General features: G+C 31.9%; 1 pseudogene; it reads left to right on the top strand.

Annotated features, from left to right (window-relative positions):
- Positions 1–1,749: 1,749 nt before the first annotated feature.
- Positions 1,750–6,502, top strand: LOC121391496 (annotated as a pseudogene).

Raw genomic sequence — 6,502 nt, forward strand, 5'->3', positions numbered from 1 at the left:
CAGTATCTAATTCTGTTATTTTTGTCTCTAATACTACAACACAATATTTTATATCATAACAAATTATTATCATTACTGTTCCTTTCTTGTTGTAAACATCCTCTAAGTTCACTTATAGTAGATTTTTGTTGAGCACATAATACACTCAATCTGTCAACTTTCTTCTTCAGCTATAATCCTAATAGTAATAAGAATTAATTAATGTTATAATGAGAGGGACATACTTATCTATTTCTACTGTTGACACTTGCTCTTATATTGTGTCAATTCATTCCACACACTGTCTGTATTTTCATGTTTCAAACACCGTCCAGCTCGTCTATCTTTACAAGTAGGTGAGGGGTGTGGTCTTCTAGATACTGGGCTAGAGAAGGGGGGTGGGAGCCATATGTTCATGTGACCCACATGACACTCACCTATTGTTGGTGTCATATGTTTTCAGTTGTTGAAGAACTAACGTATGACTCTTTTTTAATGCCTTCATTCTCTCTAGTCTCTTGTCATGTTTCTCTCTCACACACACTATTTCTTCATTCTACATACATTATATTATCATGTCAAATATAATGTAGTTACCTTGGCTTTCATTTGAGTCTGTAATTCAAACAGTTCTCTTTCTGTTTTCTCCAGTAGCTCCTGAAGATTTTTAAACTGATCTTTAACATTAGGACCAGCAGAAACAATACTATATCAGAAAATAAGGTTAATAAATCTTTGTCTTATGAGGGGTACCTTCATGCTCTCATGAAGACGAGACTCTGCCAGTGTTAGCAATCGTCGTGTCTCCTTTAATTCTCTGTACAGTTATGATGTCATAATGATGTCATATAATGTAACATACATTTGATTAGCTTCAAGTTTGTTGACTCAATATCATCAACTTCATTATTAAGACTAGTCTTTTCCTTCAGTCAATAAGTCCATTTCATTTTGTACTAACTTCATCTCCTAATATAATACAATATAATGTATTTATTAATTTAAGAAATGACCTCTTTATATTTCATTTTTTAACTGCTCTTCTCTCTTTCTTGTCTTCTCTTCTAACTGTTTTTTAAACATTGATTTTCTTTTAAAATTGTTGAGCATGTACAACAGTACATTAATCAATCAACAGTTACATTAAATAATACATTAATGATATTTATATACCTCAATAGCTTGTTGTGTCTCTAGTTGCTGTGTATATTATTATAAAGAGATTGTATATTTAATAATAGAGGATTACTTTAATTTGCTGAGTCAGCTCTTCTTTCTCAGTAACTAGCTGTGACTTCACTTCTGTAAGACTCTTCACTTCTTGTTCAAGACATCCTGATCGCCGTAGCAACACTACATAAATATAAACATAATTATTTCATAATTTGATAATTAGTAGGGACTGACCTTCAACAGCTTTCAAATGTTGTTGTAGTTCATTCTTCTTGTCTATTAGTCTAGACTTGAGTTGACCAATTTCTTCAGATGCCTAATAAAATATAGTTTACTGAAATATACTGAAATGTTCAATATTTTTATTACATGAGTGAGTGATCAGAATGTTCTTGAACTCTCTCATTTCAAGTTTTAACTTCTTGTCAATCTGGTTTTTATCAGACGTCAACTTTTGCAATTGAATCTCAAGACCAGCAATAGTTTGGGACTGATGATCTAACTCCTACAAATTAAGGACATACCCATAACCAAATAAGGACATATACATGGACACATATTCAGTAGCATTATAAGGCTATACATCCATACAACAACATGTATCCATTGCTGTACCTCACGTAAGACTTCAATTTCTGCCTCTTTGTCTTTAAGTGTTAATTGAAGTTCTTCCTGTTCTTGCTCTCTTTTAATTTTTTCTCTAAAATATATATACTTACAAATCCACCCACACAATATTACCTAGTGATTACAAGACTAATGGCTTCTGTCACATCAGGAGATTCTTTCTGTAGCTGTTTCCATAGTGACCAGACAAAGTCTTTATCAGCCTATGTTAATACAATACTCACTTATAAATTAATATAATCATATTACCTTACAACGAGCTAACTCTTCTTGTAACTTAAACACTTCATCTGCAGGACATCTTCACTTCAAAATTGCCGCCATAGCCACACCCAACGCTATTGTTTAATTTAATGGGCGTGGCTAGTGCTTGCAAACATAATTATAAATGGCTACAGCTAGCAGTGATATCTCTACTACTGTAGCCACACAGTACCTGTCCAAGGAGTGGCTGATGAGGGTCCCTTTCCAAGATTTCTGTGGGTAAGTAATTTAGATGACAATAACCATTTGACCACACCCATTGACACACCCTCTTTCAGGTTACTGGAGAAGATAAATTCTACTAGTGGTAATGAACGTAAGAAGTCTATATTGGATAAATTCATACGACAATAAGGGAGGGATGCTCATGATAAACTCCACTCATCAGATGCCAGTACAACAGTAAGTAAACCAGTTACATAAACCAGTTTATCAGGTTATCTTCTGTCGTTAGACTGATACATTTTTTCCAGCAATGCGTCTCCTACTTCCACACTTGGATCGTCAGAGACCAGCTTATGGCATGAAGGAAGTAGCTTTAGCTAAACAATATATTGACATACTAAATATGCCAAAGAGAGTCCTGATGCTCAAAAATTATTAAATATAGCGTGCACCACATGCTGCTAAACAGGTTTGTCTAGTTTATTATACTTGTTTTACATGTATATTTGTCATAGGATGCTAGCGATTTTGCAGGTGTAGCATATTTTGTACTTAGAAATCGATGTCCAGACAAAGGAAGGTAGGTACTGGTTATACGAGTTAACCCCTCCCCTTGTAATTAATATTATTTACTTTTTTAGTTTAACATTATCTCAAGTAAACCAATACTGGATCAACTTGCTCTCTCTAATGTCAAGAAAGATAGACCAGGAGTTAAGAAAGCATTACAATGTCTTCTCAGAAATACTTCAGCACAGGAACAAAAGTGGCTGATTAGAATTATTTTAAAGGTACCTGCTTATTGGTTGCCATAGTAACCACAATATTTTATTATCAGTTCTAGAATTAGTAGTGTTTTCCTTATTAAATCTTTTAAATAACACATCCTTACTACTATGAGGGCATATAATAGATGATATTATTTCATCTATTAATTACTTACTTTTATTAATTATCTTGTGATTATATTACAGGAGCTAAAGATGGGATTAAAGTGAGAACTCTATATTTGTTGTCTTTCATCTTGATGCTCTAGATCTATTTAGTGTATCCAGTAGTCTAGAGAAGGTACCCATAATATAGTGTGGAATAGATTAGATTATAATAGTGTCCGGTAACTAACTAACTACTAAACTCATTCCTACTATTGTTTGAAGTTGTATAGTCTAAAATAACACACAGGTGTACATTGTGGGGTGGAATTAAGTGTGAGGAATTCCTGTTTTTTGATTATAATTAATTACAAGGAATACATTTTTTAATCCACACATTCCATCATTTAGATAACATCATTAATAACTGATCTTGTGGTTATTTGTACACAGAGTACACATGTCATCTATTTGTATAATATGATTTAGTGTGTTTAACATACATTAAAACTGATTCTTGTGGTACCAAACTTTATTACATCTGTACACAAGAAAACATTAATTTACATTGGTAGAAATCATCAAAAATGACCAAATATGGTAATATGCTAATGGTGCAGTAGGTCAACTATTGGCACATATTTAGTATATAGTTTCTATAATAACATTAAATACCTTTCATCATAACAATTATAATGTGTGATGTAACTACATATTACTAGAATATAAATTATGTTCACATCTTATAGGATACTAGTAGCCCTTCATTAGTAACTTTAATGACCTAGTCTATCTATGTATTTTGTGGGATGATATATTATATATATTTATCTATTAATTATTAGGTGTGTAGTGATATTCGTAATTAAAGTACAAGACTTAAGCAAAAAGCAGCCATTAGTTATTTCACTCCATTTAGACCTATGTTAGGTCAAAGAGCCTCTATGATCAAGTAAATACAAATTATCTTTTAATTACTGAGGGTCATACCCTTTATATTATAGGTGGTAAGATTGATGGAATATCAACCATTTTTTATTGAGAACAAATTTGGATGGAGAAAGAATGCAATTACACAAAACAAGATAATAAATATCGTTACTTCTCAAGAAGGTATTAGTTTTAACTATGTTAATGATGTCATCATGTTGCCATGGATGAATTTATGTAATGATGTCATCATGTTGCCATGACATTTATTTAATGAAATCATGCGAGAAAATGTTATCTCTTCTGTATGATTTTGATTATCCTGTTATAATTGTAATTTAGTTCACGGGATTACACTGCAAGTTTTGGAGCTAATGATAAAAGAGGGTACATTCACTCCGTATATACACAAAGCAGTTTAACAGGTAGACATAACATGTATGGTTGCCATGGTGATATTTCTGTATAATAGTAAAGTGAAGTCTTGCATACTGGATGGTGAAATGGTAGGATGGGATGTTGAAACTGAAAGTTATTTGTAAGTACATGTATGTTTTGTCTTCTAAATACATTTAATTTACTTGTTATAGACCTAAAGAGACAATGTTGATGTAAAGACATTAAACAAGTGATAGTGGTGAGTCTAAGTGATGAGTAATGGCATTAGTAGTTTAATTCCCATTAGAATACATCTACAGGATAATAAGGTATGCTCAGTCATCAATGGTGGTCTTAATTACTTGTCAAATGTTATTGAATGAATGCAGTCAGTCTTTACAACACCTGACCTTAATTGTAATGATATCACAAAGGCTAGGCCAATTCCCAGTGGAGTAAATAGAATATGACATTTAATTTACTGTTTTGATTAATTAGGTCTTAATATAATAATAGTTATAGTTGATTATATAGCTATTAAGATATCTATTGTTATGCTATATCAAAATATGATATGTTAATAAATTAATAATAATAATGTGTTTATTACAATATGTCTACTCTAATTTCTAAGTTATTTTACGTCTTAACTATCAAATTACCACATCCTCTCTCTAGCTATTAGACCCAGTTATGTGGTATTTGATATTCTTATGATCAATGATATCAATTTGGCTAACTGTCCACTAAGAGAGAGAGTGTCAACACCTCAACAAGTATGACTGTTCAATATATACTATTAAGTCTTTATTTATTAGTGTATTTGATCCTGTTATTGGATACTTACATTTACTGAGAGAGTAGAGAAGAGTACAAAGTAACAAGATAATATGTACTCTATGTGTGTACTCCTCCTCTCTTTCTATAGAGAAGATGTTATAGTTGCATTAAATGAAGCCATTGATAAAAAGAGGAAGGTTAGTGATAAAACAACCTGGTTCATTTTAAGACCTGATAAGAGAAAAGGTAACTATAACACTAACAGCTGCTGACAAACACCTGCTAGTTTAAATTAAATGTGAGAAAGTTTCTTTTAAATATATTCACATTAATTCCTGAGATAATAAACACTTCAGCATTGTACTTACAACTTTAATTACTGAGTAATTTAACATAATTTGTATAAATTATAAATATTTACATACTATATTTACATACTATAATATGTATTTGTTTTATTAGATAGTGGATGGTTAAAAATCAAACCTGATTATGTTGACTCATTAAGATGAACTAGATTTACTAATACTTAGGAGGTTACTTTGGAGTAGGAGTAAGTCTATACACACACAACACACTTGATAAATACTCTATCGTTTAGAGTCGATATGGTATGATCTCTCACTTTATGTGTGGGGTTGCCTTACCACCTCGAATACCAGGAGAAAAACCATACAATATTCACCTCCTTTTGTAAAGTCAGTTTCTTCCTTATAATTAGAGTAATTATGGTATGTATTTAGGTTGGTTCAGGATATACAATGAGTGAATTGAGAGAACTAGGACACAAACTTAAACCTTACTGGCAAAAATTTGACACCAAACATCCTCCAGAGTCAATCCTATTAGCAGCTGGATATAAAGTGCATATTAAGATATGAACAATAATAGTATTGCCTCAATATATTATAGGGAGAAACCAGACTTGTGGGTGGAGCCTAAGAACTCTAAATTGTTCAAATCAAGCAGCAGAGATCATTGTCTCTGATAAGTAAGTAATATGTTATTAATATATTATGTTATTATATTATTAATATTTTGGTAGATACAAGTGTGGATGTACTCTGAGTTTTCCTTAGACTAGAAAAAGTAAGAGATGATAAAGAATGGTTTGATTGTATGATGTTGATGAACTAGAGGACCTCAAAGGTATGAACTATTTTTAGTAACATTGTTCTAATAATAGTATAATACAGATCGCATCAGGTCATTTGGCGCATCGACATTATGACGATGACATGGACAGAGAGGATGTTCCTAAGACTAAGAAAAGGAAAAGTGGGGATAGAATAGAGAGACCACGTGGTGTAGCAGAACAGTTCCGTCAAAACTGA

Source organism: Gigantopelta aegis, unplaced genomic scaffold, assembly GCF_016097555.1.
Source record: "Gigantopelta aegis isolate Gae_Host unplaced genomic scaffold, Gae_host_genome ctg2569_pilon_pilon, whole genome shotgun sequence".
NCBI classification, from domain to species: Eukaryota; Metazoa; Mollusca; class Gastropoda; order Neomphalida; family Peltospiridae; genus Gigantopelta; species Gigantopelta aegis.